This window comes from Chrysochloris asiatica, unplaced genomic scaffold (assembly GCF_000296735.1).
Source record: "Chrysochloris asiatica unplaced genomic scaffold, ChrAsi1.0 scaffold00035, whole genome shotgun sequence".
Lineage (NCBI taxonomy): Eukaryota > Metazoa > Chordata > Mammalia > Afrosoricida > Chrysochloridae > Chrysochloris > Chrysochloris asiatica.
This window is the reverse complement of record NW_006408553.1, coordinates 18,056,307-18,078,948: the sequence shown is the minus strand read 5'-3', so window position 1 is coordinate 18,078,948 and position 22,642 is coordinate 18,056,307. Positions and strand designations below refer to the sequence as shown.

Below are 22,642 nucleotides of genomic sequence, written 5' to 3'. Positions count from 1 at the left end.
TAACTAGCATATAGCAAATTCTCATTAAAAATTTGTTGAATTAAGACCAGCAGTAACAGAAAGGTGTTGACATATGCTTTCTGGTCTGTAATTGTGTTATAGTTAGGGGATACTGTGCTATATTCATTTCTTTGTGTTTAGCCCTCTACCAATTGTGTGTCAGTTTGTTGTACTGTGGTGGCTTCCATGTTGCTGTGTTGCAGGAAGCTATGCAATTACTGGCAGGATCACCCATGGTAAACAGGTATCAGTGGAATTTCCATTTGAATCGAAAGAAGAATGGCCCAGTAATTTGCTTAAAAAAATAAATAAATAAATTTGTCCTGTGTAAATAACAGTGTGACATGGTGTGATATAATGCAGAAAGATAAGCCCCTCACATTGGAAGACACTCAAAATATGACTGGGAAGGAGTTGCCTTCTCAAAGTAGAGTTGACCTTAATGGTTTCCTTGGAGTAAAGACTTCAGGGTGGTATGGCTCAAAATGAGAAGAAATAGCTACAAACATCCATTTATAATTGGAATGCAGAATATATAAAGTATGAATCTGAGAAAATTGGAAATTGTCAAAAGGAAATGGAACATATAAGATCAATATCTGAGATATTAGTGAGCTAAACTAGACAGTTATTGGCCATTTTGAATCAGAAAATCACATAGTCTATGTCACAGATTGAATTGTGTCATTTCCCCTTTCTCTTCCCCCACAACAATATGTGTCAACTTGACTGATTGATGGTTTTCAGAGATTTGGCAGTTATGTACTTATGTAATGTGGCAGTTGTGTGGTGATTCCCTATAATGTGATCTGATATGACATGCCAATAAGAGAATTCATGAAGACTGCAATACCCATAATCCCATTACAACCTTGGGATTGCAATATAAGGGAGTTTCCAGTGGTGTGGCCTGTAACATCTTTTATCTTACAAAGGTGAAAGGATGAGAAGTGAACAAAGAAAAAGGAACCGATTACCTCCATGAAAGAAGAGCTAGGTATGGTGCCTTGAATTTACTTGATATGACTTTTCTATCCAAAGTCTTCTTAAAACCCGTCAAGTGATTGGGTAGGCTCATACTAATAAAGTAAACAGGACAGATAAGCAGAAAGTAATACAAGAAGTAACAAGAGGAATTCTTTAACTAGGAAATCAATGATATCATCGAACACCTTGAGATAAAGACACATGACAGCATCCCCCAGGTTCCAACTAAAAAAAAATTCATATGCAAAATAAAGGTACTAAATTGACCACTGGAAACTGGAGGTGTTAAGCTATAAATGATGTCAATATAAATACAAGAAGGGGGACTAAAAGATATAGTTATAGAACTTCCATATGGTGAGAAAGTCAAGATGATTTCAAGATATAACCACTATTTAAAATTTAAGAGTAAGTAGGGTAACCCATGGGTGCTGGTGGCATTGTAGGTCAAGCACTGCACTGCTAAATCACAAAGTTAGCAGCTCGAACCCACCAACTGATGCATAGGAGAAAGAGGAGGTTTATGCTTCTGTAAAGATTTACAGCCTCAGAAGCTCTATGCAGTGTCACTATGAGTTGGAATCTACTTGATGGCACCAAACAACAGCAACAGCAAGGATAAACACAAAGAAAATTAATAAATGCAGTCATCAGGATAAAGAAGAAAATTAAAAATACAGTAAACAACATTATTTTTAATTGAAGTAAAGATAAAATTTGTACCCAAAAGAACACAGCATAGAAAATTAGGAGGCACAAAGATCACCACACACACATAAAAGTGTAACAAGATATTTATGAATTCATACCTATCTTTAATAGCATTGAATGTACATGGATTAAATGCACCAATCAAGAAACAGTGGCAGATGGATAAAAACAAAACAAAACCGTGGCACTGTGGGTTAATGTGCTGGACTGCAAAGTTGGTTTGAACTACAAGGTCAGCAGTTCAAGCTCACCAGCTGCTCCTCGCTTTGGGTCAGAATCGACTCAACAGCACTTAACAACCAAACAAATTGGCATGTTGCCTATTAGAGACACACCTTAGAGACAAATAAAAAAATGGGTTAACAAAATCAAAGAATAGGAAAAATATGTCAAGCAAAAGAGAGCAGGAGTAGAAATAAAAATTACTGATAAAATAGACTTTAACTCAAGTCTAGTATAAGAGACTAATGTGGTTAAAGGGTCAACTCACTACAAGGATATAACAAAATATTTATACACCCAATAAAACAACTCCAAAATAAAAAAATACAAAGTCTAATAAAATAACTCTATAGTACAATAATAGTAGGAGATTTTAGCACATCATTTTAGACAATGAGCAGAACTGAAACTCAGTCAATATACAGAATATCTAGACTTGAACCAATTTGACCCCGTAGACAGATAACAGAATGCATATGCAGCAGCATAATACACATTTTTCTGCAACGCACAAATGCAAATACAAACCAAACATGCAAAGGAAGTTGGGACAGGAAGACAGAGTAGGCAGAAGTACTGAGTAGACCTTCTACAACAAAAACATGGCAGAACAAGTGAAATTTAAACAGATAGTGGTCCTGGGACACTGAGTTTCAGAAGATACAACAGAGAAGTGGACTGAGTGCTAACTAAAAGAGGAAGCTGAACAGGAAGAGTGAGAGAAAAAACCAGGCAGGCTATCAGCTGACATGGAGCAGCACAACCATCTTGACCTTTAGAAAGTGGTTGCTGGTACAGTAGTGTGTGGGCATAGGGCCAGGATGCAGGTGGGATGCAAGGGGAAGCATAGTCCTCCCTTGTTCTCTTTCCCTCCTGGTATCCCATGCATGGCCAATCCCACCATCACTAACATAACAGCCAATGGCACCCCCTCCTGTTCAGTTCCTGCTGGGGTCTTGAACTATTAGCACAAACAGCAAAGTGATAGCTGTGTTCAGACTTCCTTTTAATCTCTATCACATACACAAAGAGACAGGTGGTTAGTGTTGAGAACGCAGCAAAATACAATCACCAATTGAGTATAAATGCAATGACACCACAATGTCTCAGAGAAAATAGGCAATTTCAGCTTATATAAAGAAACCAGAAAGAGTGTCTCAAACAAGTATCCAAAATACAGTGTCAGATAATATAATACCAGAAAAGGAATTAAAACAACTTGATAATGAGTAAAAAGAATGCTGTTTAGATACCTTCAGCAAATTGAGAGAAAGATTGATGAAACCAAGGATGAATTCAGGAAAATAATACAAGAAAAACTGGAAACCTTATAAAACCAGCAATTAGAAAGCTAGAAGATTAAAACTAAGACTTTAGAAATAGATAATACATTGAAGGGGCAAAGTAGAACTGAATCAATGGAAGGCCAAGTCAGTAAGCTTGGAGATAAATCTCTGAGTACTCATCTTTGAGAGGAACAATCAGAAAAAAGAATGAAAAAATCCTAAGAAAGACTAAGATTTACGTGGGACACTACAAGAGAAATTGGAATTCCAGAACAGAAAGAGACACATGAAACCATAAAGAAAACAGTCCAAGAGTTACCAGAAGAAAACATTGCTAACATCCTAAAAGATGAGAAGATAGATAGCCTTTCAAGAAGTCAAATAAACTCTAAGCTGGATAGACCACAAAAGAAAATCATCAAGACATATTATTATAAAACTTTTCAAAAGCAAAAACAAAGAAAAATTCCTGAGAGATTTTTACCCGATGAAAACTTACCTACAATGAAAAACTAATTAGACTAAGCTCTGATTTATCAGCAGAAACCATGAAGGCAAGAAAATAATGGGACGAAATAGATAAAACTGCAAGAATAAATAGCCAACCAAGAATTATATATGAAATAAAATTGTCCATCAAATATATTAGTGGTATTAGGACATTTCCAGATAAAGAAATTAAAAAGAATTTCCAAAAACAATATTGTCTTAGGCTGGATTCTCTAGAGAAGCAAAAACATTGAAGCTTATATATGTGTGTGTGTGTGTATATATATATATATATATATATATATATATATATATATATATATATATATATATATGGCTCATATATATGTATACATATTATATATATACATATACATATATAAGCTTTATTATCTTGATATGAACTTATATGTATATAGTTATATATAAGTTCATATCAAGAAAATGGCTCACAATTGTTGTAGAAGTAGGAGAGTCCCAAGTTTGGATCAGATGAACACAGATCAGCAGGGTGGCAGACAGGTCAAGCAGGCATGTAGGGTAGGCAGTCAGGCAGGCAGGTAGGCAAATAATAAAGCAGGTCACTGATTCGAGTTCAAAGGACTGGAGGTTGGAGGAGGAGCCATATGCAAGATGCAGACCCATCAGAAAGCAGGCAAGCTTTATTTGTTGTTGTTAGGTGACATCAAGTAGGTACCAACTCATAGCGACTGAAACACTGCCCAGTCCTGGGCCAACCTCACAATTGTTGCCACGCTTGAACCCGTTGATGCTGCCACTTGGCCAATCCTTTTCACTGGGGGTCTTCCTCTTTTTCTCTGACCCTCCACCTTACCAAACATGATATCCTTCTCCAGTAACTGGTCCCTCCTGATAATATGTCTGAAGTATGAGAGATGAACATTGGACATCCATTTTGGAAGAAGTGTAGCCAGAGTGCTCCTTAGAGGCCAACATAACAAATAGAAAACAGCAAATGCTAGTGGGGTTTTTTGGAAATTTGAACTGTTAACCACTCTGGTGGGACTGTGAAATGGCACAATTACTAACTGGTGTGGCACTCCCTCAAAATGCTAGAAATATAAATACCTTAAGATCCAGCAATCTCTTTTGTAGGTATATATCCTAGAGCTATAAGAGCAGTGACACAAATAGATGTATGCATACCCATGTTATTTGGAATATTATCACAACAGCAAAAATATGAAAATAACTGACATGCCCATGGATGGAAAAATGTATAAACAAATTATTGTATATAAATAGAATACTTGTTGTTGTTAAATGCGTTTGAATTGGTTCCAACTCACAGTGACTCTGTATAGGGTTTCCGAAATGAAAAATAATGATGATGAGTCCACAAAACGTCTTATAACATGAGTAAATGTGGAGAACATTATGCTGAGTGAAATATGTCAAACATAAAAAAATATTGCATGATAATATTTTCTAAAAGTCAATAATAGGTATATACGGAGAAAGCAACATTCTTTGATGTTTATCAGTGATGGGAAGGGTATGTTATGAGGTATAATCATTTATTAGATTTGTTGTATTAGGCACCATCGAGTAGGCCCAACTTATAGTGACTTCATGTACAAATACTATCTGGACTGGCACCATCCCCATAATTTTTAATGTTTGAGACAATTTTTGCTGCTACCACATCAATCCTTTTCATTGGTTGTCTTCCTCAATTTCATTGACCCTCCAGTTAACCAAACATGATATCGTCCAGGCACTGGTTCCTTCCTGAAAACATGCCCAAAGTGTGAGAGATGAGATCTCGCCATCATTGCTTCTAAGGAGCAATCTGGCCATACTTCTTCCCAAAGAAGTATCCTGGCATTTCATGATACTTTCAGTATTCTTACCCAGCATTGATTCTTCTCCAGTATTGCTTATTCGTTGTCCAACTTTCAAATGCATATGAGGTGATTGAAGATACTATAATGTAGGTCAAGTGTACATTAGTTCTCAAAGTGACCTCTTTGTTCTTTAACACCTTAAAGAGATCTTTTGCAGATTTGTTTAGTGCAATACATCATTTGATGTTTTGACTGCTACTTCTGAGTATTAATTGTGGATCCAAGTAAAATGAAATCTTTAGCAACTTTAGACTTGTCTGTGTTTATCATGATGTGATTTATTGGTCCACTTTTGAGGATTTTCACTTTCTTTATATTGAGGTGCAGTCCATACTGAAAGTTGTTGTCTATGATCTTTATCATAGTACTTCAAGTACTTCTTGCTTGCAGCAAACGAAGCTGTCTCTGCTGCATATCAATCACAAGTTATTAAAGAGTCTTCCTCCAATCCTGATGACTATTTGATCAACCTACAGACTGAGTAAGTGTGGTGAAAGGATACAACCCTGACATATACCTTTCCTGATTTTAAACCATTCAGTATCCCTTTGTTCTGTTCAAACAACTATGTACATGTTCCTCATGAGCATAGATTAGAGTTCTGAAATTTCCATTCTTTGCTTTGCTATATGATGTTATGATCAGCACAGTCAAATGCTTTAGCATAGCCAATAAAGCACAAGTATACATCTTTCTGGTATTCTGTGCTTCCTGCCAACATCTGACTGATATCATCAACTGATATCACTTGTTCCACAGCTCCTTGTTATTGTACATCTGCCACCTTTTTTGAGTCATTTTTGGTAAAATTTTACTTGCATATGGTAAAAATTTTGATGATTTCTACATTATATTGAGCCACCTTTGTTTGGAATGGACACAAATATGAATCCCTTTCAATTCATTGACCAGGTCTTCCACATTTCTTGAGTTAGATGAGTGAGTGCCTCCAACACTGCATCAGTTTGTTAAAACATTTCCATTTGTATCCCATCAGGTCCTAGAGACTTTGTTTTTCACCCATGTCTTCAGTGCAGCTTAGCTTTCTTCTTTCAATACCATTGGTTCTGGATCATATGAAATGGTGGAACACTGAAAAATTCTTTTTGATACAGTAGCTCTGTATTCTTTCCATCTCCTTTGGATATTTCCAGCACCATTTCATATTTTACCTATATAATCGTTCAATATTTCCAATGAAGGATTGAATTATTTCTTTGGTTCTTTCAACCTGAGAAATGCTGAGCATGTTTTCCCCTTTGGATTTTCTAACTCCAGATCACTGCACATTTCATTATATTTCACCTTTTCTTCTGGAGCTGACATTTTGAATTTTCTGTTCATTTCTTTTACTTCATCATTTCTTTCAGTCGCTTTAAGCTTCTTTATGTTCAAGAGCAAGTTTCAGAGTCTTTTCTGACATGCATTTTGGCCTTTTCTTTCTATCTTGTCTTTTTAATGACCTATTGCTTTTTTCATGTAAAATGCTCCTAACATCTCCCCACAACCCCTCTGGTCTGTGATAATTAATGTCTAGTGCATCAAATTCATTCTTGAGATGGTCTCTAAATTTAGGGGGGTATACAAAATCAAAATCATATTTGACTCTTGTAGATTTGTTTTAATTTTCTTCAGCTTCAGCCTGAACTTGCAAATAATCCATTGATGGTATGGTCCATAGTTGACCCTCAGCCTTGTTTTGACTAATATTATTGAACTTCTCCATCATCTCTTCCTACCTATATAGTAAATTTGATTCTTTAATATACTATTTGATGAGCTCTACAGGTATACTCATTGTTTATGTTGTTGGAAAAAAGGCATTTGCCATAAATGTATGGTCTAGAAATTTCTATCATGAGATTTCCAGCATTATTTCTATCACCAAGGTGCTTACTAATTACCTATCCTTCCTCTTTGTTTCCAACACTTGCATTCCAAACACCAATAATGATCAATACATTCTGATGGCATGTTCGATCAACTTCAGACTGAAGAAGTTGGTATAATTCTTCAATTTCATCATCATTGGCTTTAGTGGTTGGTGCATAAGTTTGAATCTGGCTTGAATGCCTAATAGCAGTATTAACTGGTCTTTTTGTAGATGTAAGGGTATTATTATATCATAGACAACATTGTACTTGAAGGTAGATATGGAAATTTATTATTTATTTTTTATGATGAATGCCACGCCATTCTGCTTCGATTTGTTATCCCCAACATAATAAACCATATGACTATCAAATTCAATATGACCAGTCCATTTCAGTTTTCTAATATCTAGGATATTGATCTGTATGTGTTCCATTTTATTTCTGTGACTTCCTGTATTCTTAGATTCATACTTTGTACATTCCCCATTCCAATTATTAATGGATGTTTGCAGCTGATTGTTCTAATTTTAACTTGTGCCCCATCAGCTAATGGATTTCCTTAAAGCTCTGCTCTTTGTACATCATTAATGTCAACTCTACTTTGAGGAAGGCAGCTCCTTCCCTGTCATATTTTAATGATTTTCAACTTGAGGGGCTTATCTTATGGCACTATATCAGAAAAAGTTTCACTGTTGTTTATAAGCTTTTTAGTGGCCAGACTTTCAGCAGTGGTCTGCCTCTCCTTCTTCCGCATCAGTCTTAATCAGGAAGTATGCTGGAACCTGTCCACCACTGGTTTTAAAATACTAGTGTCATAGTTTCCAGCCTCACAACAGTATGAAAAATTGACAGATGAGTGGTGAACTTATTAGATAGTAGATACAATTTAATTCTGGTGATGGAAAGGTAATATGGGGGACGTCAACACAAACTGACCAAGGTAAATTCTGACACTTAAGAAGCAAGAAAGAATAAAGGATAATTACAGTTAGTGCTATAACATATGAAATTAATTATATAACAATAGCAATAATAAGCAAAAAATGAGAGTAGTTACAGCAAATGATACATCTGCTGTATAGTTTTGGAAAGTCATATGGTAGTACATGCATATACAGTTATATTTCTGGGCATATATATTTACAGATTTATATATATACACTGCATATAAGCGTAGTGGTTACGAATCGGGCTGCAAACCACAAGGTCAGCAGTTCGAAGCTACCAGCTGCTCCGCGGGAGAAATGAGGCGTTCTGCTCCTGTAAAGATTAATAGCCTCGGAAACCCTGTGCAGGGTCGCTATGAGTCGGAACCGACTCCACAGCACACAACAACAACAACACTGCATATATATTCATATATACTGTTGAGCACAGTTATGGATACTTTGTAGAACACACTAATTACACAACTCCAGTTGACATGAGTGTTCTGTCTTTCCTGCACTATCTTCTCATTGTTGTTATATTTGAACCCATTGTTTTTGCCACTGTTTCAGTTCATCTACTTGAGAGTCTTCCTCTTTTTTGCCGACCCTCTACTTTACCAAGCATGATGTCCCTTTCCAGGAATTGGTCCCTTCTGGCAACATGTCTAAAATATGAAAGGAAGTTGACTCCAAGGAGCAATTTCACTGCACTTATTCCAAAACAGATTTGTTCCTTTTTCTGGCAGTCCATTTTATTTCTAATGTTATCTCCCAACACCATAATACAAATGCATTGATTCTTCAATGGTCTTCCTTATCCATCGTCCAATTTTCCCATGCAGTAACCCATGAGGTGATTGAAAATACCATGACTTGGGGCAATCACACCTTAATCTTCAAAATGCCATCTGTGCTCTTTAACAGTGTAAAAAGATCTTTTGCAGCAGATTTTTCTAATGCGATATATCGTTTGATTTTTTTGACTGCTGTTCCATGAGTGTTGACTTTAGGTCCAAGTAAAATGAAATCTTTGACCACTTCAGTCTTTTCTCCATTTATCATGTTTTTGTTAGTCCACTTGTGGGACTCTCTTGGAATAGTTTTAATTTTCTTCAGCTTCATCCTGAATTTTCATAGGACCAATTGATGGTCTGCTCCAGAGTCTACCCTTAGTCTAGTGTTTATTGAAGAGACTGTACTTCTACATTAACTCTTACCACAGATGCAGTCAATCTTGTGAGATCCACATGTATAGTCATCACTTATGTTGCTAAAAAAAAAAAAAAAAAGGTATTTGTAATTAAGTCTCTGATCTTGCAAAATTATGTCATGTCATCTCCAGCATGGTTTCTATCACCAACGTCATATTTTCCAATCCTTCGTTTTCAGGTTTTGCATTCCAATCATGGGTAGTTATCAATACATCATTATTTTTTGTTCAATTTCTGACTGAAGAGGTTGGTAGAATTCTTCAATTTCTTCATCATTAACTTTACTAACTGAGGTTTTGCTCAAATTGCATATCCTCTCACAACTTCAATGTCTCACATACAAAATAGGATAATGATGCTTTGTAAGGACACTGTGAAAATTAATTTAAATGAGAGAACTTAAACCTTCACATTTATCTTAGTTCCTAGAGCATTACAAACAATAAATGTTTATTGTTATTAGTCATGCTATATCAATAACAAACTCCATTAGCACTTTGATATCTTTATTTTACAATTTGTCCATTGAATTTTACTGACTTGCTTGGAGAAATAGTTCTGCTTTTGTATGCTTCTCACCTTGTAAGATGCTGTTGAAGTGAGGTTATATTGAAGTTTGCATCCATTATCTTCTTAAAATAATTTGGTCTGCCTTCATACTTGCTTTATTTAACCTGTGAGAGCTCATCATATTCCTGTCAGGCCTAATGCATTCCTTCCAAACAATCGTGACCTCTCTCAGTTTTAGGGATGTAACAAATGTTGAAGTTATGCTTACTCAGTGACAAATTCATTTACTTTCAAAGTAAAACAATGAAGAATGTGAACAACTTGATTTTGTCATTGGAAGTGCCCTGTATCAGTCAAGGTGGAAGATCCAGAATCAATATAACTAATGGATCCTAGCTCTAAGTGATAGAGCTAGCAAAAAAGATAAATTATCCGTTCCTTCGTGCTTCTCAGATGGTAATTTCTTCTCCTGTCTGATCTGAGATAGTCATCATGGTGTTTTCCATGGCAGCTGTCAAACCAATCGCAAGCCATGAGCTGGGAACACTTGGTCAATACATTCAGTGTGTCACACTTTGAGTCATGTTGATGTTTGTTTGTTCTCCTTATTACTTTCTTTGGCTGAGTAAAATCTCTATTACTTTAGGCTAAGGGACTGGGAATGTGCTGTGAACACAGGAGGCGTACATTTTATTTTATTTTTATTATTTTTGTGATGATTTCATTATTCCCTTATGCCTGAGTTTTTGCCAGAATTGCTTTTCTTCCTTCTTACCTTAACTTCCCCTTCTTTGGCTTCCCCATTTATTTGTTCCAGCTCCACAAAAGTGTAGTAGTCCATTGCATGGCATCTCTCCTTCAGAGCAGTGGATGGTTTTCAGATTTCTGAATTTGAACTGCCAACTTTTAATTTTTTTCTTCAGGGCCAGACATTAAAATAAAATAGTCATTTTCACAACCGTTATTTAATTAGAAAGGAATATTTAATGACATCATACAAACCCAGTATTAGAACTCTTAAATAAACTTAACTTTATAAAAATGCATTGTAGTGTTCTTATTTCTCTACAAAATTACAAAAAAGAAGAATCATCATAGATCAGATACTTTTTGAGTGAATGATGTATAAAATCAATTGTAAAAATCAATCATCTCTACTCATGTAACAGTAGTGGACTAGAGTAAAGATAAGAATAGTGCTATTTGATTCCTATAGTAAAAGCAGCAATTGAAGATCTTTATAGTTCTCTAATCAATTCCTCAGCATTATTCTAATGTTCAAGAGTGCCTTTCTTAGCTCATTCTTGTACCTTCATGCACAAAAGACCTAAGCTTGGAAGTCCACAGACAAGAATTCAAAATCTACCTCTGACAATCACTGTCTGTATGATGTTGGACAAAGTATTCCCTCTAAAGCTGATTTTCTCATTTGCAAAAATGAAAGTGATAATAATAGCTACATTTCTGGAGCGTTCTAAGATGTAAATGACAGAAAGCTAGAAATAATACTGGAAAGAGCACGTCAAATAGTCTTATGGATTTAGATGTGTTCCCTTACTTCCTTTCCACTTAACTATAATCACATTTTTCAAGGGAAAACTTAATTGGGGCATCTCAAAACCATTCGACTTATTGCCTTAAATTAACAAATTGCTGCTTCCCTCTTCACAGTTAGCCAGCTGTATTGAGTCACATTCCATATATGTATTTAACTACATCAACCTCCTTGTTAATTTATTCTTTAAAACAGGGCCTTTTCAATTACGGGAATGTTAATTATTATTTATTACCCCTTAATTATTGTAATCTCCTACATGCTTGTTTTGGATGTGTGTGCAGATGTGTGTGTGTGTGTGTGTGTGTGTGTGTGTTTTAACCTGGCAGTCTATGAACTTTAGCAGTCTGTGGGAGCCTTTTATTCCCTTTTCCAATATCACCGTTTCATTTTCGGCCCTGACAGGACATTCTGTGGTGATGAGCTGTACAGCTGCTTTACTGACAAGCATAAACTTCAGTTGATTTTTGAGTGTTCTGCAGAGGTTCGTACAGTATTATAAAATATCTTTAAAACTCTATCACTTGAAAAAAATGTTAGAAATGTGCCTTATAGGTACTCTTTTATAAAATGTTTAACACAGTGTTTGGCACTTTAATGGGCTCCCCTCCATGTTCTAGTGGATATCTACATAAACTCTGATGGTTTATTTACTACCATAGCTTTTAATGGCAATGTAAAATAATTTCTCTTCTGGGCAGTACTGATTTCATAGCAAACACATCAACAAAATGTGAAATTCACATAAAACGCAAAGTTGCAAGTATCACTAAAGCCGGGAGAGTCATTGCTGCATATTTTAGATGGGCTAGTGTATTTATGGTTCTTGTACACATACTGTAAAATGTAATGTGGCAGGATTGCTGTATTGTAATAAAACAATGTGGTGCTTTCTGAAGAAAAAAAAGAGGTTAGTGAATTATAGCAGTCATTGTACCTTGTTTCCCGTTATTGAAAATGGAGTATGATTATTAAATGTGTGCAGTGTGCATTTTACACACTCAGTTATAGATCTTGGTTTTTATGTGTGCCTGGAATATCAATATTTGCTTTACTTTTAAGGGACATTAGATACAAATACAATAAGTGTGTCTCATTTTTCATTTAAGACACACTGACTTCAATTCTCAAGTCAGAGTATGCAATATATGTCTCAATGATTATTAATATAAAACCCCTGTTGAAAGTAAGCAAGACTGGTTTTGTAATAAACAAACACGAGTGCTGCTGCTACTGCTTTCTGAAATCCATGAAACTGGAGTGAGCAGCAATAAATAAGAGTTTAATTAAATTGCTCCTTGGCAGATAACAGGACTGTCTTTCAGCTTTGGTTTAGAACCCGTGGGGTCTCTTTTTCCTCTTGATGTATGTGTACCATTCTCATTAATGCTAATGGGAACTGTGTGCAGTAAAGGGGCAGCTGACCCTATGTTCTATCGTGTCTGCAAAATATCACATGGATTTTTCTCCCTTGGGCTACTTAGATTTAAAAAGTGGGAGTGGGGGGGAGAGAAAAGAAAGAAAGAAATCTTAATGTATAAACCCTAGATAGTACTCTTTGCTTCATAAGGGTATCTAACAAATGCTAAAATAATAATAATTATTATTAAAACCCTACAAATATAGCCATCCATATTTTGTGTAGACCTTTGTTTCAAATTGTAATTATATCCAAAGTATGAATGTGTAGCCTCCCCTTGGAATTTCACTCTGATTAGCTGTATGCATATCTATGATTATGGCGCTTGGTAAACCATGGAAACCATGCTCTTAGGCTAGAAGTGAATGAAAGTGATTAATTAGATTCTGTAAAGGTGTTGCGTTTATAGCAGGGCACATGTAGCCTTCAGCTCATTTGGGTTCAAAGCCATCTGAAAGATACAAGTGCTTGAGAATGATTAAAGCAGAGCTAGCAAGGTACAATTTCAACTTGCTGTGTTGCTATTACTTTCCTTAGAGCACAGACTGGGGATATGTATCATCCAGTCATCTTCAGTACTATAGCAAAAGAGATGTTTCATTTTTTCCTTTTACAAGTTCATACTTTTGGGGGAATAATACTATCAGGCAGACATAAAGACACCTAATACATGTAGGGTCCAAATCTATATATGAAATTGCCTTGCTGATTTGTAATTGCCTATATTTTTCTTGGACTTCTGACTTGTCAGAACTGGAGATGTAGTCACATGGTCAAAATATCTGCAGGTTGGATTTGATGTTGCTGTCAATGTGAGAGGTAGGTATTATCTCTAAGAGGGAGGGTTTCTCTAACTAGCATTTTGGTGAACACTCAGTATTCATAACTTATGTGCTAAATCTACATCCATAGAAAATGATTCTCCATTCCCATCGACTTCACAAACATTTATCTGCTAAGAAATAGTTAAAAGTATAAAATTTCTTTGATCTTTCTAAATTAAGCACAGATGTGAACAAAACTTACTCAGAGGTTTTTAAACTTCAACCAGGAACAAGTGGAAACAAGGCTTTCCACAGGTTCCGTCTTATTAGCCTCTTCTTTCTTAATTCTTATCAGCTTTATAGGTATATATTCTCTAGAGTAAAACCCACTGACCTTTAAGGTAGAGTTACGAGTTCTGAAGAATAACGTTCAGACATAATCACCTAGTTTAATTATTCTAGTAAGTTTTCCCCTAATTTGTTTGATTCATCATCTTGCACTGATGGAGGAGGAGTGGGAGAAGGGGTCTGCAGGTTCCCAGCACACTCAGGGCATCTTGATTGTATTAATTTGTCACCATTCCCTTCCTAGCAGTCACACAGATTTTACCCTAGTGAATAATTTATAGTGTGTGGGGCTTCTTCTGAGAATGCAGCCATGTTGGCTTAGTAGAATTCAGCTCTTTAGTTTCTGTGGAAAATGACCCAAGATTTTAAAATCATAATCATTGTAAAAAATTTCAGATGGCATTCTCCAGTTGAGAGTACTTTACAAATAATCATAATAGTAAGAATAAAGTTACTCTCTTTTTGTGTTTAATGTCACTACCTAATGATTTTGTTTTGTTTTGTTGGGGGAGAAGGGTGTGTGCTGGTATGGATGTACAGATGAAATCACATTTCATAGACTTTATGATGACATCAATTGCAAAAATCAATCATTATTTTTATGCACCACACACTAACAAAAATCAAGGTGGAGTACAGGGGAATTTTAGGGCAGTTAAACTCTTCTGTAAGATGTAATGATGGGTGCCTGACTTGTATTTGTTAAAACTCGCAGAACTATTGAACACAAAGAGAGAAACTGAATGTAAACTATGGCCTTTAGTGAATGATATTGTGTCAATATTGCTTCAAGAAATGTAACAAATATACCCTAAAATGTTAATATCAGGAAAAGCTGTCTGCAGAAGGGAAAATTATCCTGTGTACTTAAAATGGATCTAAAAATGAAGCCTATTGACATTTTTTATGTCACTTTTTAATTAAAAATGTCATGACCAGTAAACCATACTAATTTCAAAGGTCTTAATATGAAAAGTGTTCATGTACATTTTAGAATCAAAGAAATATGTACTGTTTCTATTCTTCTGCATTAATGTGCCCCCCACCTTTTTTTGTTTTTTTAGAATTGCAATTTTAAAACTTTGCAACTCTACAAACAATTCTGGTGTGTGTTTTTTGTTAAATACTCTGAACGTGATGGTTTCAGAAATGGATAAAGTATTAAATTACTAGGCACCACATGACCCTACAGTAATATGTTTTATAGCTTCAAAAAGAAGTTCAGTTTACAAGGGGATAAAGAACAAGCTTGTTATCATAGACACGATGAGGAGCTGGCTTGATGCTGTGTCCCAGTATGAGATTTATTCTTGATGATATACTAATTAAAGATTTCCAACAGTGTGGCCCCTTAAAGAAAATAATCTGTGTATCTCATAGATTTAGAGATCATAATAATTCTCTATACGTTTTCAACTACTTCATTATACAGATGACAAAATCTCAGAATGAAAATATAAGTCAAAATCCTGCTAGAAAAAAAATTTTTTTTTTTTTTTCTTGTGTGGGTATTGAAGCAGAGAAAGGGAGAGGACCCCTAGAGTAGATTCAAATGTATGTATATCTCTAGGGCTTTAAGTCCTTGACTTGTTTCTTCCAGAAAGTCTTTTCTTCACTAAATAATGGTAGCTTTGTCGTTTTGTTTAAATCAAAGTAGTAGAAAGCTAATTGAATAGGGATACTTTGTTGTCATTGTTATGTGCCTTGGAATCGGTTCCGACTCATAGTGACACTGCACAGGGTTTCCGAGAGTATAAATCTTTATGGGAGCAAAAGCCTCATCTTTCTCCCATGGAACAGCTGGTAGTGTCGAACTACTGACCCTGAGGTTAGCAGCCCAGTTCATAACCACTATGCTACCAGAGCTCCTTAGGGATACTTTACTACATTAAAAAAAAAAAAAAAAAAAGTTTTATTGTGAATTATGTGATAGTTTACATGGGAGAACATTAGCTTTACATTCATTCTATTGTTTCATTGCCATGAATACAATCCCCTCCATGCATCATCAACCAACCAAAGGGTATACCCTGCAAGCCTGCACCCAGGTCATCAACACACAGCCCCTCTCCTGCTCCTTCTCTCCACATCATCCTCTCTGCCTCCATCACCGGTGTCACTGTTTCTCTGGATAGAGTCCCATACTCCACTATTCTCCCTTGATGGTCCCAGGGACCTCTGCTCCTGGACTGCAAAGTCAATCACTCCCCTCCTTTTACTACACAACTTCTACCTTCACATTTCCAACCCTTACAGTCTGTCCTGATAGTAATTATTCATTATTGTACCACAAGAGACCTATTCCCATCTCCTTTCATCAGCCCCTCCCAAACAGATTAGATACTACTCCGTGGAGATTCTACCTTCCTCTACCCCTCTGGGTCTAGGCTCCCTCTTGAAAGTTTGTAAGCCAGTCTCTTCTTGCCTTTGTAGCCCTCCCATTTTGGGTAGCCAATGTCCAAGTTGCCTATCCCTATCTACCCTGTATACCCAGAGGGTGGGAATGATCCTCACTTTAAAGATTTGTTCCCTCTTTTGAGTTACTGTATCCATTGGTGTAGGTCAAGTTCATCAAATTGTATCAGATTAATCTTTTTTGCCTCTTCTTTCTTTAGTTGAGCTCTGATCATCCAGTCACTGAAGCCAGGATAAGTGGGTATTATCTGCAAGTGTGGGTATTCTTGTGCCTGTGCCCTCTCTTCTATCAGCGGGATGCTTCACTCTCCACTCTAGTCCTCTGTGGCTATGTCACTGACTCTGGGCCCAAGAGTCCCCAGGTCTTGTCACACTGCTGGCCAACCAGGTCTCAACCCGGGATCACAGGAGTCTATTGAACGTTGTAGGGCTTAGCTTGCTGCTTCATTGCTGTTTTTCCCTCACTTCCCCTTTTTGGTGACCCATGTGGTCACCAATCCAAGCGCATGTCTGCTCATGTATTCACACTGAGTCTTAGTCTTGGCAGGGGGTTTGTCCTGAGGGGACCCCAACCATTTTCCTTCATGTCTCCTCTGTGAGCAACTTGCTTGTTCTTGTATTACTCTGTTGGACTGCAGTTATTGTTTTGTATTTTTCCTCTCAGTCTTTCTTTCAAAGAGTGAATTTAAATTCAAACACACAGCTGACACTGCCATATTCTAATACATTCTGTCTTTATCGTGATATGAAATTATTCCACCCAAACACATAAAAGTGTTGAAATCATGAGGTGATCAAATTATGCTTGCATCCCTAATTTTGTTGTAAGTTAGGAGTGGTGGTGGTTTGTTGTCAAGTAGGTTCACACTGGTAGTGGGTTTCCAAGACTGTATAGGGTTAGTTAAGGAGCTCTGGTAGCGTAGTGGTTACGAATTGGGCTGCGAACCTTAAGGTCAGCGGTTCGAAACTACCAGCCGCTCCGTGGGAGAAAGATGAGGCTTTCTACTCCCGTAAAGATTTACACCCTCGGAAACCCTGTACAGGGTCGCTATGGGTCGGAACGGACTCAACGACACTTAACAACAACAACAACAACAACATAGGGTTAGTTATTGTTGTTAAGTGCTATTGAGTCAGTTCCGACCTATAGCGACCCTGTATAGGGTTTCCGAGGAGCAGCTGGTGAGCTTGAACCACCGACCTTGTAGTTTAAATGGTTTTGCAGTCGGGCGCATTAACCCACAGCGCAACACGCATTAACTAGGCTACAAATCTTTATGGGAGCAGAAAGACTCCTCTTTCTCCCAAGGGGCAGCTGGGGGATTTGAATTGCAGCCCAACGTATAACAACTATGCTTCCATGATATCAGGGCTCCTTATTGTTTTCTCTGCTTTTCTGCTTACCTTTGTCTTTCTCTCTCTGTCTTGATGACTGCCTATGTCTGTCTCTTTCTTTTCTTGATTTACTTGGAACTCTTACTTGGCAACCTCTTTCTTATTTTTCCTTGAAAATATTTCATGCAGATTTACATGTCAAAAAGGCTTTATTTTGGACTTCTACTTTCTTAACTGAAGGTCATTAATCCAATGAAATAAAGTCAATAATTGCTTCCATGGCAACAGATGAATTCTGGCTTTTACATACTGAACTTTACCTTTAATGAAAAAATAAAAAAGGAAATGTTATTATGATAATGGAATTAGTTGGAGAAGATTATATTTCAGCAACTTTGGCAATGTACAAGTACTCTTCCGTCCATACATCTGTTACTTTTTTTCCTACCTACAATTAATCTGTAAGATCAGTGTATTATCAGGAATTAATAGCCAAGGTAGCGTAGTGGTTACGAATCAGGCTGCTAGCCGCAAGGTCAGTAGTTCGAAAACTACCAGTGGTTCCATGGGAGAAAGATGAGGTGGTCTACTCCCGTAAAGATTTGCAGCGTTGGAAATCCTGTGTAGGGTCGCTATGAGTCGGAACCGACTCCAAGGCACACAACAACAACAACAACCGTTGAATTGTGAGTTGCCTAGATTTCAGAAAATAAAGCTTAGGTCATAGACAGGTTTCTGTTCTATGGACATAGACTAAGTTGTTCAAAGTGATTGTACCCCGGTCAAAAAGAAAGGTAAATCTAAAATCATAGTATCCAAACAGGAGTGGCAACAGCATCTGCCTACATTTCTCTGGGATATCAGTCCAGAAATATGGCAATGAAGCATTTTGGAAAACGGCCTGCCTTTCATTAGGAGTTGCATTGTACATTCTTGTTTTGGGTTATTTCCAAAAATTTCTCTAGAGTTTTCAAACTGTAGCATCTGATAAAATTCCCCCCGCTCACAGGGTGATTACTAGAAGGGGATGTGTATGTGTGTGTGTGTGTGTACAGATTTGGCTAATTAAGTCTTTCATGTCTAATTTAGTTACCTGGTTAAAGTGCTACCAAAGCTACGAAAATGCATTCGGATTCAAAATAATTTATCAAGGAAAATAAATCTCCCAAAAGGTTGCAATCTTCAGTCCTAAATTAAGCCACTCTTCACAAGGATATAAGGACTTGACACAACACACTGATGTCTTTGTGCACAAGGGCCATCATTTATGAAAGAAAGCAGTTTCTTTGGACAATGGGTCTATGACCTCAGCTTTGTACAAATGTAGAATGTTTGAGCAGGATGTGGTCTAAGAAATCATTTGAGCTCATTGCCTAATTTTATAGAAGGTGAAACTGACCTCTAGAGTGACCCGAGCACTTGACCCAAAGTTGCAGAGTTGGTCAATGTCAGAGACACTAAACATTGCTCTTCTGACTGTTGGTCGGATGTTCTTTCAACTGAGCCATGCTCTACTGGGCAGCTCTAACCGTCCGCTGTTAAAATGTTGTTTGCTCAATTCCCACAGATCATTAGGTGTCAAGCCTCGTTTATCCTTGTCACTCTTGCACATGCACAGACTATGGGTATTAGAGCCTATTGAAGCAGAAAAGTGCCTAAGATGTTCATTCCTACAAGAAGTAATTTGAACAAAATAGTTGAATAAAGAACTTACTCTGATCCTGCCTTTAGCTCTTAGGTAATATATGGGACTCCCTGACCACATGAATCTTCTGTCCAGATGTTATGTTATTATGTGTAGGAATTATTGACACTTATTATAGAGCTTTGGGATCTGCATTCCATCCCTCTGTCTTTTCTTGAGAGCCTGTTTTAATAGTACTTTGACTTACTGATTTTCTTATTTAATGTTGCTTCATATTAGCCAGAAACTAAGTTCCATTGTGTCATTTATCTAATACCCAGATAATATGATTAACTTCTCCCTTGGATCCATATAGGCATTTGAACACTGCATGCATCTGGCATTTCTCACATCCATCATGATCTTCATAACAGCCTTACTATTCTGTCCAGGTTCACATGCAAAAGTCTATTGCATTCACACAGAGCAATCAGAGCCACCCAGCTCTTAAGAACAAGAATGATCTACAACCATGCTATTTACTCAGGAATCTGCATATGTGCAAGGAAACCAGTGGAAAATGTGTAGCCCTCCTTGCTGTCATTGAATCTAAATAAATTTGGAAACAAAAGTTTGCATGTTTCCTATTATTTTGAAATATTATTTGTGCTCTCTTATTAAGAAGTGAATGAGTAAAGCCTGCATTATTTAAAAAAGCACATGTCTTTTAATATGACATTGATTCCTTCCCCAACCAGGAAGTGAAAGACCAGCCGCTTTTACTTTGTCTTTTACACATGATGGCATAGAAATTTCTTCCATGTTTTCAGTAGGGATAAGCAAAAAATTTAGTTTTTTGGCTTAGCAATGTCCAGATGATCAAGATGACCACAATCATTAGGAAGGTGAAGCTTGATTGTCATAGACCTTTAGTCCTTTTGATTGTCCTCTGGTAGAGCTCTCCTCTAATCCAAAGGAATAAGAAAACATTCACATAGCCAGGGGGTACTGGCTCATAAGCACTGGCTGAGAACACTGTCTGATAAGCACCAGACTGCTAATCACAAAGTCAGCAGTTCAAACCCACCAGTCATTCCACAAAAACCCTATACAGGGTCACGATAAGTAAGAACCTACTTGAAGGCACTTAACAGCTTGAGCCTATTGATGCTGCAACTTTGCCAATTCATCTCGCTAGGGGTCTTCCTCTTTTTCTCTGACCTTCCACTTTACCAAATATGATATCCTTCTACAGTGCCTGGTCCCTCCTGACAATATGTCTGAAGTATGAGAGATGAAGTTTGGCCATTCTGGCTCCAAGGAGCACTCTGGCTGCACTTCATCCAACACAGATCCATTAGTTCTTTTGGCAGCCCATGGCACTTTCAATATTCTGCTCCAACACCGTAACTCAAAAGCATCAATTCTTCTATGGTCTTCCTTATTCACTGTCCAGTATTTGCATGCATATGAAGTTATTGAAAATACTATGGCTACGGTCAGGTACACCTTAGTCCTCAAGCTGACATCTTTGCTTTTCAACACTTTAGAAAGTTCCTGTGCAGCAGATTTGCCTAATGCAAAACGTCCTTTGATTTCTTGACTGCTGCTTCCGTGAGTGTTGATAGTGATCCAAGAAGAATGAAGTCCTTGATAACTTCAATCTTTTCTCCACTGATAAGAATGTTGTTTATTGGTCCAGTGGTGAGGATTTTTGTTTTCTTTACATTGAGATGCAATCCCCACTGAAGGCTGTGCTCTTTGATCTTCGTCAGTAAATATTTTAAGTCTTACTCACTTTCAGCAAGCAAGGTTGTATCATCTGCATATCACAGGTTGTTACTGAGTCTTCCTCCAATCCCGATGCCACGTTTTTCTTCACATAACCCAGCTTCTCAGATTATTTACTTAGCATGCAGGTTGAATAAGTATGGTGAAAGAATACAACCCTGTCGCACACCTTTCTTAAGTTTAAACCATTCCCATGTTCTGTTCAAACAACTTCCTCTTGGTCCATGTACAGATTCCTCATGAGCATAATTAAGTGTTCCAGACTACTCATGCTTTGCAATGTTGTCTATAGCTTGTCATGATCCACACACTCGAAAGCCTTTGTGTAGTCAATTAAGCACAGGTAAACATCTTTCTGGTATTCTCTGCCTTCAGCCACGATCCATCTGGCATCAGTAATGATATCCCTCATTCCACATCCTCTTCTGAATCCAGTTTGAACCTTTGGACGTTCTCTGTCATGTATGCTTACAGCCTTTTCTCTATTACCTTTAGTAAAATGTTACTTGCATGGGATAGCAGAGATGCTGTCCAATGATTTCCGCATTCCGCTGGGTCACCTCTCTTTGGAATTGGCACAAATATGGATCTCTTCCAATCAGTCGGCCAGATAGTTGTCTTCCAAATTTCTTGGCAGAGATGAGTGAATGCCTCCTGTGCCACCTCACTTTCTTGAAAGATTTCAATTTTCATTCCATCAATTCCTGGTGCCTTGTTCTTTGCCAATTCCTTCAATGTACCTTGGACTTCTTCCTTCAGTATCACTGACTCTTGATCATATACTACCTCTTGAAAAAGTTGGACATCAATCATTTCCTTTTGGTACACTGACTCTGTGTATTCCTTCCATCTTCTTTTGATGATTTCTGCATCATTCCATAATTTGCTCAGAGAATCCTTTAATAACAAATGTCTAGGCATGAATTTTTTCTTTAGTTCCCCCAGTTTGAGAAATGCTGAGTATGTTCTTCCTTTTTGGTTTTCTGACTCTAGATATTTGCACATTTTGTTGTAAAATTTGCCTTTATCTTCTTGAGCTGATTTTTGAAATTTTCTGTTTGGCTCTTGGGCCTCCTCATTTCTTCCATTTGCTTTAGCATCTCTACGCTGGAGAGCAAGTTTCAGTGTCTCCTCTGACATCCATTTTGATCTTTTCCTTCTTTCTTGTCTTCTTAATGACTTTTTGCTTTCTTCCTGTATGATGTTATATATATATATGTTAAGTGCCGTCGAGTCGGTTCCGACCCATAGTGACCCTGTACAGGGTTTCCGAGGGTGTAAATCTTTACGGGAGTAGAAAGCC

The 22,642-nt window shown here is 37.1% G+C and overlaps 1 protein-coding gene across 1 annotated transcript in view; it reads left to right on the top strand.

The window, feature by feature from the left end:
- The window catches only part of UNC5D (unc-5 homolog D (C. elegans)), an 890,335-nt gene that overhangs the window by 600,087 nt on the left and 267,606 nt on the right, over nt 1-22,642 (top strand). The window lies entirely within an intron of this gene.